Source organism: Heloderma suspectum, chromosome 2 (assembly GCF_057233095.1).
Source record: "Heloderma suspectum isolate Gila_16-S chromosome 2, 16-S_ref, whole genome shotgun sequence".
In the NCBI taxonomy this organism is placed as follows: domain Eukaryota; kingdom Metazoa; phylum Chordata; class Lepidosauria; order Squamata; family Helodermatidae; genus Heloderma; species Heloderma suspectum.
The window spans coordinates 105,480,504-105,492,625 of NC_139459.1; positions in this window are offsets into that span (position 1 = coordinate 105,480,504).

The window sequence follows — 12,122 nt, forward strand, 5'->3', positions numbered from 1 at the left end:
AGGTATCATCTCAACATACCCTATGGGAGGAGTGGGCAGACTTCAGGCTTGCAGGATCTACTGTGTTTTTCAGTAGAACCTGAAGATCCACCAACCAGAGCCTGAGGCAAAACAGCATCTCAGGAAGGAAGACATATGTTAAGAATTCAGGTATGCCTCTGAGCCATGCTTAGTCCAGGAATTTGAGAACCAGAACCAACTAGGGCTCACAGTCCTTCCCACAAAAATCCACTCCTGGTTATCCCAAGCTTTCTTCATTTCAGTGGTGTAATTAAACAATTGGGAGTCAGAAATCTTTGCTGAACGATTGCAAATCACCCAGAGATCCACCAGTAGAACCCAAGCTACCTTGTGCCCACCCGTGGCCTGTGGCGACTTAAATGCCTTCCAAGTGCATTTAGCCATCAGTGGCTGCTGTACTGCCAGAAGTAAAAAAAAGAAAGAGAACTGTTGTTATTTTTAATTTATTTCTAAGAATAACATTTGCTGCATGAGTTCATTTTGCATCTTTTAACACCCCTGAAAAATGGATGCTGCTGTTCCTAAAGAAGAGTGAAGCAGCTCCAAGTTTTCAGCCACTGGAAGTCCCTATACCACCTCTTTCTGGTTCTGTTGTATTTACTCGGATGTTTGCTCCATCTGCAGTGTCCTGTTACAAGAGGGGTTTACAGCAAGCTTCTGTACTTTCCGCTTCACATAATTTCACACAAGCTGACGCTCTGGATCACCCAAGGGAAGCATTTTCTGTTTAGACCACATAGATGAAAGCCAATAATCACAGGAGAGGTTTTTAAATGACAGCAGATTGGCAAGTCCTAGTTCCCACTGAGATGGGGAATCTCTGGTCTGTACAACTTCAGATTGCAGGTTGGGGCTCAGATGACTGAATGCTCCTCCATACCAAAATGAAATAAAACAAATCCTTTACACAATAGAAAACTAGCATGTCAGGGAGCAGACTAGAACCTGTTTTCCCTAATATCTAAAATTCTACTTGGAGGGATTCCCCCCGCTCTTTTATTTTTTTGGTATGGAGGGCCATTCCATCCTGTGAGAGTCCACCTGGAGCCAGAAATAGGGCAAGCCAACACCAGTTTACCACCTCAATGCAAACTAGGCCTAAGAGGGCACTTTAGGACAAAATTACATATGGCTTGTAGCAGGGGTTGTGGGGTGGTTTAGAAGCCACCCCTGCCACGCCATGTGCCAGGTCCAGACTCTACAGCAACCCATGACATGGTGCGGGTAATTAAGCAAATGCCAGGCACATGAGCAACACACACAGGGGCGGGGGAAGCAACCCACAGTGCGTGATTTCCCTCTGCGACTGTGCAAATCTGGCTATCGTGAAAGACAGGCAGGGTAGAGGGCATTAGCAGTGGAGATTCAAGCAGGCAGGGTGCAGGGAGTGCTTAACCCTTCTCCCACCCACCAATTATTTCCTGTAAATATAACCCCGGCCATTTTATGCTTTTTTTAACCTGGCTAATCTCCAAAACCGGAAGTAACCCAGCAGGAGATGGGATGGGGGGGGATCGGGGGACTGTATTTGCAGGAAAAGCATTAAGCACCCCTTTCTCCCACCTGCTAATGCTCGCCTGGAAGCAACCCTCCCCCCCATCCCTGCATTTGTGTTATTTTGGGCTGAGCTAAGTGAACTGTTAAGTCTGTCCAATCAGGTAGCTCTAGGGTTGCTAGATCAGCCAACTGGGGAAATGTCTTGCTTTTCAATCAGCTGAGCAATAGCCAAGGGACTGGGGGTTGCATGTCCTTATCGGAGGGTGTCTAGAGACAGCAAGGGGTTGCTGGGTCAAGTCCATGCAGGTGCATTACTTATGTAGGTTCTGACTGATCTGGAAGAGCCACTGCCAGTTTCAGCAGAAAGTACTGGTTTTGAAGGACCTACATTCTGCCTTGAAATATATGTACATCAGCTTCATTATAGGTTAAATATAGTAAGGAAGAGGCAAAATGGTAATCGGTTATGGGTTGGAAGCTTCATTCGCTACAGGAAAAAAATCAATTTACCCACCATTTAGAGGCTATCTTGCTGATGTTCACTGTTTTTATATTTTATTAATTTTGTTTTTATTAAGAGATTTTTATACCACCATTCATCAATGATTCCAGAGTAGTTTACCCCCCCCCAAAATCACACATAAACAAACAAACAAACAAACAAACCAATCCTGGCCTTAGTACCTACCATATGAAACTAATCTGGGATCAGTGTTGTTACAATTAAAACACCAAGGACCAACTTTTATGAGCAACTGTATGATTATCTGTACTGAAATAGATGGTTTCTCTTTTACAGCTATGAGAAATAGACTGTTTACAAGCAAATATTTCCTCAGTGCACTTATTCAAAAGCTCCGGGGGTTTCCAGATAGAACATCATGTAAGAACCCCCCCTCATTTGCTACATTGTTGATACGTTGTAATAACATTGCACAATAATTAACCAATGGTCTTTATATGTTCTCCAATCTGAACTTGCAACACCCTTGATTACCTAATCAAAATTCTGAATATCTTGTAAGGTACCAGTCACCTCAATGAGACATTTTTCACCTAAGGAGAATGTGCTTTATTACAAAGTATCATAATTCCCACAAAGTGTAGCTTGAGAGACAGCTTTCTACTCTCTTTACAGTCAACCAGTCATGCTGTCCTCCCTAAACTCTCTCTGTCTCCCTCTGTCTGTCTGTCTGTCTCTGTGTGTGTGTGGTGTGTGTGTGTGTAAGATTATGAAGAAGTGACCATGGTCGTTGGCCTGCAGTTCTTGAATTCTTTCCCATGGGAGAACGATCAACGTCCACAGATATTAAATGATTCTAAGAATGGTATTTCAACTTCCCAAGACCTTAAAACAAATAAAAGAGCCACATAGATCAGAATGTACCGTGATTTAAAAATAGTTCTACAATATCTCAGATTGCTAGGTTCATAAATGTCACTTTAGATATTTGCAACCCAATCCTATACATGATTTCTTCTAAAGAATTTCAGTTGATTGCAGTAATTTCAATGGATTACAGACCTAAATGCTGTAATGGAATTTATAAAGCAAAATAGCCCCACTATTTGTGTGCCATTTAAGAAATCTCTAACAATACCTCATCCCTTTCTATCTTTTCTAAACAAATGCAGTTAGACCTTGAGATGAAATGACATTGGAGAATGATGTTTTTTACTGGAGCAAATTTGTCGGGGGTAAAGAAGAGATACACACATGACTGTGCAGATAGTTTGAGAGAATGAAGTCTGTTCATTTGCTTCAAACACTGTTTGACAACTGGTCCTCCTGTAATCCTAATTTTAAATTACTAACTAGAACAGTTTGTTCATGGGAGTCCTTGATAAAATGTGTCACACACCAAAGGAAGGGATAGGAAGAGGAAGTTGTAAAGCACAGTTAATGCCAAGGAAGTAAAGAGGCATTCCTTGAAATGTGATGTCCCATGGCTGTTTGCTTCTCTTATTCAATCATTTAGCACATAATAACTTGATGAAAATAGATTAATTTCCTTCCTTTCCCTTGGCTGTCTCACATTTCTCACGACCTTGCATTTGACTTAGATAGTTATTCACTGTCAGGCTTCTTATTTGTCAGTATAAATGCATTTCAATCCTTACATATAATAAATGGAGTTACAATAACAGGCATTCAATACCATTGAAGCTGCAGTCCAATACACACTCACCTGAGAGTTGTTCCATTGAACTCAGTGGGGCTTACTTCTGAGTACATGTGGGTAGGCTTGCACAGTAAGGGTGCAATCCTATTGAGATAGACAGTCGCCTCTGACTTCCTCTGAAGTTGGAGGTGACCACCTATCCAATGCAGGTGGCTGAACACTCGGAGTAGAGGATTCCTTCTGTGCTCTGGCTGCCCTGCAGTTTGCCTTAGACGCCTGATTTTGGGCATCTAAGTGCAGCTTCAGGGAGCATGCAGGAATGGGGCTGGAGACTGCATAGGAAGCAGTCTAAAACAGCTTATGTGGACTCCTCCCCTCCCCACCCTGGGAATGTCCCCTTTTCGCCCTGTCCGTACTCTGTGTTACAAGCAAGGACAGGCATGGAGGCGCAGTTGCGGTGGTTCTCTCTGCCCTGGCCTTGCAGGTGAGGGGAGCATGGTTTCCCAGCTACAAGCTCGTAGCGCTGTCTACCACCTCATAGCTGGGAAACCAAAAAATCCACTGTCTAGGGGACATAGGATTGCTCTCAAGGGGTGTATTATGTAGATAATAGCAAATGTTTTTAGGTAGGTGACAAGCACAGGGGAGGTTAAACTTCTTCAGAATGTAAATTTAAAGACATTCCCATTTTCTGGATACTACATGTGCAACATGTTCCTGAATGCTAGTGTCTGGTACAGAAATTATTTTTTTAAAAAGAAACAGGAAGGATCTCTTAATAAATATGGATCCACTGACTTCCGGCTGGGACCGATATCGCTCTGGCAGCTTCCTACGGATCTCCATGGGAGCTTTCTCAAACAGCTTTTTAAAAGGTTGAAAAACCTTTTCATCTCCCCCCTGGAATTGAAAGGGGGGACAAAGCAGCTCTGGACAACATCTTGGAGAAAAGTAACCCGCACGAGATAGTCGGGGGGCTGGATTCCAGTACTATCTTCCCAGAGCTTTACCAATGCAAAAAGCTGTACTGAGACTCCTATTTTATAGGAAAAAACAGGGCTGACGTGTTCCATAATAATATATGCTTTAAGAAATATCAACAATCTCTGAGGGATGATTAAAGAAACTTTAACAATATTTGAGAACATCTGAGGACCTGTAAGATCTGTTTGAAAGAAACATGTCTGCGCCGAGGAGAAGAAGGGAGCTGGCATCTACTCCCCGCACATCCTCTGTGTCAAAAGTGTCGAAAACAGAAGATATAGGGGAATTATTTACACTGATAAAGACTTTATCTTTGCAATTTATGGAACAAGTCAAACGGTTGGATTTAATCCAAAATTCCATCACTGCCCTGCAAGGACCTGTAGATTTAATTAATGCCTCACTGCGAAAAAATGGAGACAAAAATTAATGAGCTTGAAGACCGAGTGGCAGGAAATGAAACTATGACACAAATTTGTTTTAAAAATATCTCTGATAGAATCTCTCAACTAGAGGCCTTCACGAGAAGATCCAATGTATGTATTATTGGGATTAAAAATCCACCTATGATTTAAAATGATGTAAAATTGCCTATTTTTGTGAATAAACTTTTGCAGGAGATACTCCCTATTCCATCTGATTATTTACTTGATATTGAGCAGGCATTTCGTGTGCCAAATGCTAAAGGGGCTGATTACACGATCATAGCTCAATTTGCAAAAGTCTCCACAAAGAATTGCATTTGGCAAGGGAGGCTGGAAGCCTTTCCTGAAAACAAGATAAGTTATGTTATTTCCAGACTACATCAAAGAAGTGGTGAATAGAAGAAGGCAATTTATCAAAGCAAAGAATATGGCAAAACAAATGAATTTACAATATTACTTAAAATATCCTGCTACACTTTGTATTGTGTTTGAAGGTCAGATGAAGAAGTTTCTAAATCATGAAATGGCGGAGGCATGGCTGAATGTAAAAATGTGTGAGAATTCTGTTACAACCCCATGAACTGGAATCTTTAAACAAGCTTTATTAACTGTTTGTGTTTAGTCTACATGATCCAGGCTAATTCAGAAGATAAATGATTATATTTATATAGGTTTACTCTCTTTCATCTTTTATTTTTTCTTGCTTTTCTTTATATTTTTTTATTTTAAAATAGATAATATATCTAGTATAAAATATATTACTGATGGTTGAAGGTTTATATTAAGTTTTATTATTATATAAGAGTATATATTATTATTATTATTACTACTAATAATAATAATATAGGCTTTTGGGAATGAATTGTAGACCTGTTTCTTTGATATAAGATTGATATGATATAGAAATGTAAGGTTGTTTATTAAACTGTAAGATTGTTAAGGTTATATAGTTTTTTAAATAGAATGGCATCAGAGGCCGGGGGGTGTTAGAGTTTAAACTCAGTTCTTTAAGGGGGAGGGAGAAGGAGAGAGGGAGGGAAGGGGAAGGGGAAGGAGAGAGGGAGGGAAGGGGAAGGGGAAGGAATTTTTATTTTTTCTTCACTTCCTTTCCTCCTCCCTTTTCCCTTTCCCCCCCCCTCTCTTTGTTATTGTGGTGTCCTCATCAGAATATTGTACTGTTGGGAAATTGAAGTATTGATTAGGTTGTTGTTAATTTTGGTACTGTTTATTTCATTTTATAAAAATAAAATAAATAAAAATATATTCAAAAAATAATAATAAATATGGATCCACTGAGTTGCTGATTATTTGCAAAAATTATCTATAACAGAGCTGTGAAAAGTCCTGTAATGCTCCACTATGATATAGATCCTGCAAAGAAAGAGAGACTGAGACAGGAAAAAAGAAGCTTAAATATGTGTAGAGAGGAAAAACCATCCATCTAATCAGAGGTCCCCAACCCGGGGACCTGTTAGGACCTGTACTGGTCCGTGGCCTGTTAGGGACTGGGCCGCAGTAGGGGTGTGGGAACACCCCCTTACCTTGGGTCCTCGGGGGGGAGGCGATCCATCCCTCCCCTCCGCCCCGGAATCCTCGCCGGCCCTAGCCAGCTCTGTTCCACAGCGAGTCCGCAGAGCTGCCGGCTGGCTCCGGCCCTGTTTTTTGCAGTAATAGCCTATTACTGCAAAGAACAGGGATGTAAATGGCGTCTGCTATGTGGACGCCATTTGTGTCCCAGCGGCCAGAAATCCTCCCCCAGCCGGCAGCTCCGCAGTGAGTCCAGGGCCGATGAGGATTCCGGGGGGGGGCAGGGACGGATTGCCCCCCCCCGCAGACCCAAGGTAAGGGGGGTTCCCACACCCCTACTGCAGCCCGGTCCTATCCCCCCCCAGGTCCATGGAAAAATTGTCTTCCACGGACCGGTCCCTGATCCCAAAAAGGTTGGGGACCGCTGATCTAATCCATTCTTCTAGATGTGGATAGAATACTGCATGAAATTCAGACCACTGGAGTGAATGGGATTGTCACATCCTGTAGGCCTGCTCCTATGCCATTAATAACTCTCCAGCTGTAAAAATGTAATTTCTTAAATGTAATTTAACAACCTTTTAGTGGAATAAATTCCACTGCCTGACACAACCTCTTCACTTTGCCTAATGGTAGGGCTAACCTGGACTTAGGAGAAAGCTGCTAGTAGTATATTGGGGGGAAAGGATAGGAGCTTAGAAGTGCTTTACAGATAGTTTCAATCTATAAATCTGAAATGTGCATAGCACTTAGTAGAACCCAGTTAACAGTGCAATCCAGTGAATGTCTACTCAGACGTAAGCCCACTTGTTTCCAATAGAACTTGCTCCCAGTTAATTGTGTATGGAATTGCAGCCTAAGTCTGCTTTTTCTTCTACACTCCATCTTAAGACAGTGACTTCATGCAAACCTTTATGGCTTCAACTTCAAGCCAACTTTTTAATCTCCCCCAATTCATTATTTTATTTTTAAAGCATCTCCCCTGCCTTTTTTTCAGTTGAACTCAAGGTAGCTTATAACAATTAAGCAACCTCTAGTGGCATCTAATAGTATTCTAGCATTAGCTTTTGTGGACTATAGTTCACTTCATCAGTTGCAAACAATAACACTTGAAATAACAATGAGTTGTGTGCAATGGTGTCCTTCTGTCAGTGGAATGGATGCTCCCGGTGGATTGAATTTCTCCTCTCCCTTAAAGCCTCCCGTGTGTTCCCCAAATATGCTCTATAGGGTTGGGGGACCCCTGGAGCAGATGTGATGTGCTACAGGGGAGACAAGGGGAGGGGAAACTCTTGTTCCTCGAGCAGACGTCTGCTTATGTAATGCTGGATTTACCCTAATAACAATAAAGCCAATTCTTCTACCAAACAGCACAAAACAGCAATTCATAAAAACCACCACCAAAGAAACAAAAAGAGAACAGCATAACATACCCATAAAAGAGAAAATACTCAGCTAAAACACTCTCTTAAATAGTCAAGCTTTGCTTAACAACTGGGCTGATGGAAAAGTTCTGGAGAACTTGAAAATGTGCTTATTATGTTGTGACCTTTAATAAATGTATTGCCCAAGCATGGATTCTGCAATCAGTAAGAGAAAGCGAAGAGGATCTAAAGAGCCTCTTGTTGAGGGTGAAAGGGGAGAGTGCAAAAGCTGGTTTGAAACTCAACATTAAAAAAACGAAGATCATGGCATCTGGCCCCATCACTTCCTGGCATATAGAAAGGGAAGAAATGGAAGCAGTGACAGATTTTACTTTCTTGGGCTCCAAAATCACCGCAGACGGTGACTGTAGCCATGAAATTAAAAGACGCTTGCTCCTTGGGAGGAAAGCTATGGCAAACCTAGACAGCATAGTAAGAAGCAGAGACATCACCTTGCCAACAAAGGTCCGTCTAATCAAAGCTATGGTTTTCCCAGTAGTAATTTATGGCTGTGAGAGCTGGACTATAAGGAAGACTGAGTGCCGAAGAATTGATGCTTTCGAACTATGGTGCTGGAGAAGACTCTTACGAGTCCCCTAGACTGCAAGGAGGTCAAATCAGTCCATCCTAAAGGAAATCAACCCTGAGTGCTCATTGGAAGGACAGATACTGAAGCTGAAGCTCCAATATTTTGGCCACCTAATGCGAAGAGAAAACTCTCTGGAAAAGACCCTGATGCTGCGAAAGACTGAAGGCAAAAGGAGAAGGGGACGGCAGAGGATGAGATGGCTAGATAGCATCACCGATGCAACGAATATGAACTTGAGCACACTCTGGGAGAGAGCGCAGGACAGGAAGGCCTGGCGTGCTATGGTCCATGGGGTCACGAAGAGTCGGACACGACTGAACGACTGAACAACAACAACAGTTTTTCATTTTGTATCACCTCTTAAATTACAGGATTTTCCACTGCTAAACCCAGAATATATCTCAGAAAACATTTAATTTTGCCAAGGGTCTAATAAAAGCTTTTAAGCTTTTAGCAACTGATGTAAATTGTGACTACTGAAGTGTAGGATGTAAAAGCAAAAATTCAGTAACTTTTCAATTCAGCTGCTACATATTTCCTTTGAACATTTGACTCTCCATCGAGCTCTATAGCTCCCCCTTGTGTTTTCTATTATTTTCAAATAGTGCAGGACATATGTTTTATTGAAACTGTAGACAGTATGGATTGTGATCCTGTTAAAAGGAAGCACCTGATCTCAGAGGCTTCTGAGTATCCTATGCGCTGCTGGGCCGCTGCCAACAGGGTGGGAGGAGTAAAGGAAGTCATTTTCACCTCTCTGTCCTCCTTTTTATGCTGTCCTCTAGTTGGGCTTCTGAGCCTGTCTAGAGGAGCTGTGCTGCCAGAGGTGGAGCTGGGGCTGGAGAGGCCACAGGATACAGCAGATCCCAGTGACTCCTTTCCCCACTCACCAGAACACCCCTTTTTCCTCTCCCTAAATTCACATATGCAACATCAAGAAGCAGCCACCGCAGTTCTTTCTGTGGTGGTTGTGAGGGGGACAGATCAGAACCCAGCGTCCCCTTCCCAAGGTTGAAGCAATCCAAAAACTCCTATGGACTCTAGTATGCTCTCCCAGGGACAGAGGATTGCTCTGTAAATGTCACTATAGCTAATGATGCATTATTTATTCAGTGTAATTTTACTTGGGATATGTGAGAAATTTGCTCTGGCAATTTTTAAACAGATTTTGCTGATCTGCATTACCTGGAAATTGATGCAAACTGGATGCATTTTGCATTCAGAAATCCATGCATTTCTGGACTTGCAGTGTATTGTGCGGAGCAGAAAAAACACATCTGATGAAATGTGCACATCTGAAAAGCGCACAAAGAAAAACGCATACTTAAAAAAAATGTATACAAATACACTTTAGTAAATGGGTGGATAGGCAGAGGAACTAGAGATCAAATCGCCAACATTCGCTGCATCATGGAGAAAGCAAGAGAATTCCAGAAAAACATCTATTTCTGCTTCATTGACTACGCTAAAGCCTTTGATTGTGTGGATCACAACAAACTGTGGCAAATTCTTAAAGTGATGGGAGTACCAGACCACCTTACCTGTCTCCTGAGAAACCTGTACGAGGGTCGAGAAGCAACAGTAAGAACCAGACATGGAACAACCGAGTGGTTCAAAATTGGGAAAGGAGTACGACAAGGCTGCATATTGTCACCCTGCTTATTTAACTTATATGCAGAGTACATCATGAGAAATGCCGGGTTGGATGAATCACAGGTCGGAATTAAGATTGCTGGGAGAATTATCAAGAACCTCCGATATGCAGACGATACCACCCTAATGGCAGAAAGCGAAGAGGATCTAAAGAGCCTCTTGTTGAGGGTGAAAGAGGACAGTGCAAAAGCTGGTTTGAAACTCAACATTAAAAAAACTAAGATCATGGCATCTGGCCCTATCACTTCCTGGCATATAGAAGGGGAAGAAATGGAAGCAGTGACAGATTTTACTTTCTTGGGCTCCAAGATCACCGCAGACGGTGACTGTAGCCATGACATTAAAAGACGCTTGCTCCTTGGGAGGAAAGCTATGGCAAACCTAGACAGCATAGTAAGAAGCAGAGACATCACCTTACCGACAAAGGTCCATCTAATCAAAGCTATGGTTTTCCCAGTAGTAATGTATGGCTGTGAGAGCTGGACTATAAGGAAGGCTGAGCGCCGAAGAATTGATGCTTTCGAACTGTGGTGCTGGAGAAGACCCTTACGAGTCCCCTGGACTGCAAGGAGGTCAAATCAGTCCATCCTAAAGGAAATCAACCCTGAGTGCTCATTGGAAGGACAGATACTGAAGCTGAAGCTCCAATATTTTGGCCACCTAATGCGAAGAGAAAACTCTCTGGAAAAGACCCTGATGCTGCGAAAGACTGAAGGCAAAAGGAGAAGGGACGGCAGAGGATGAGATGGCTAGATAGCATCACCGATGCAATGAATATGAACTTGAGCACGCTCTGGGAGACAGTGCAGGACAGGAAGGCCTGGCGTACTATGGTCCATGGGGTCACGAAGAGTCGGACACAACTGAACGACCGAACAACAACAAAATGGGTGGATGTGCACAAAAATGCAGGGTGTTTTTTTTCTTTTCTTCAAAATATGCAAAAAAAATCTATACAGATTTATTTCTGAGGAAAAATATCTACATGGAACTGGCATGGATGGAACGGACTTGGATGTGTGGAATAGAGGAAGTCCATGGAAATGGACCTGGCAGATCTGTCCATGATTTATTTATTCTACTATCTCAGAAACTTTGTGTTAAAAAAAAGACTGGAAAAGAGAATTCCCTATAGTTTTTGATACAACATTTACTTTTTGTATAAAGATCCAAACCAAGGGAGAATAAATAAAAATGATGAGCAAAATATCTTGTATGCTGAATTTCACTACAAGCATTTGTATCTACAGAATGGGCATCTAAAGGAAATGGGCTGCAGGAAGCTTTGCTGTTTTCAGCAGTTTTCACTGTCAAAGAGTGGAATCTTCCGCAATGAAAGAACAAGCACAGTGTTGGCTGTTCTTACATTAGAAATATATAAAAACCCTTTCACCAAAATATGTAATACTCCTAACTTCACATACATCACTACACTCTAGAAGATACTCTCTGACAATCACCCTACACCCAGGGTCCCAACCTTTTTGGGCCAGTGGGCACATTTGGAATTGTAAGTGTCATGGGCACTCCCATTTTGAGAGCCCTCCAGTGCTGTGAGGGGGCAAAACCGGTCGGCCAGGAAGGTTCTGGCTAATATTATGCCCTTTTATTATACCTGTTTCCCAGAAGATAAACTGGTAAGGTTAAAGAAAAAGTAACCTGTCCAAGAACCTTGTGGTTTTAATGTTCTATATATTTTAAATTGTTTTATTGTGTGCCGTTTGGTTTTAATTTTTGTGAACCGCCCAGAGCGCTTCGACTATTGGGCGGTATAGAAATGAAATAAATAAACAAATAAACAAACAAACTTAAGCACAAGGCAGAAGGGGGGCATGACACCCACCTACACTACACAGCCACATCCCAAAAAACTAAAACC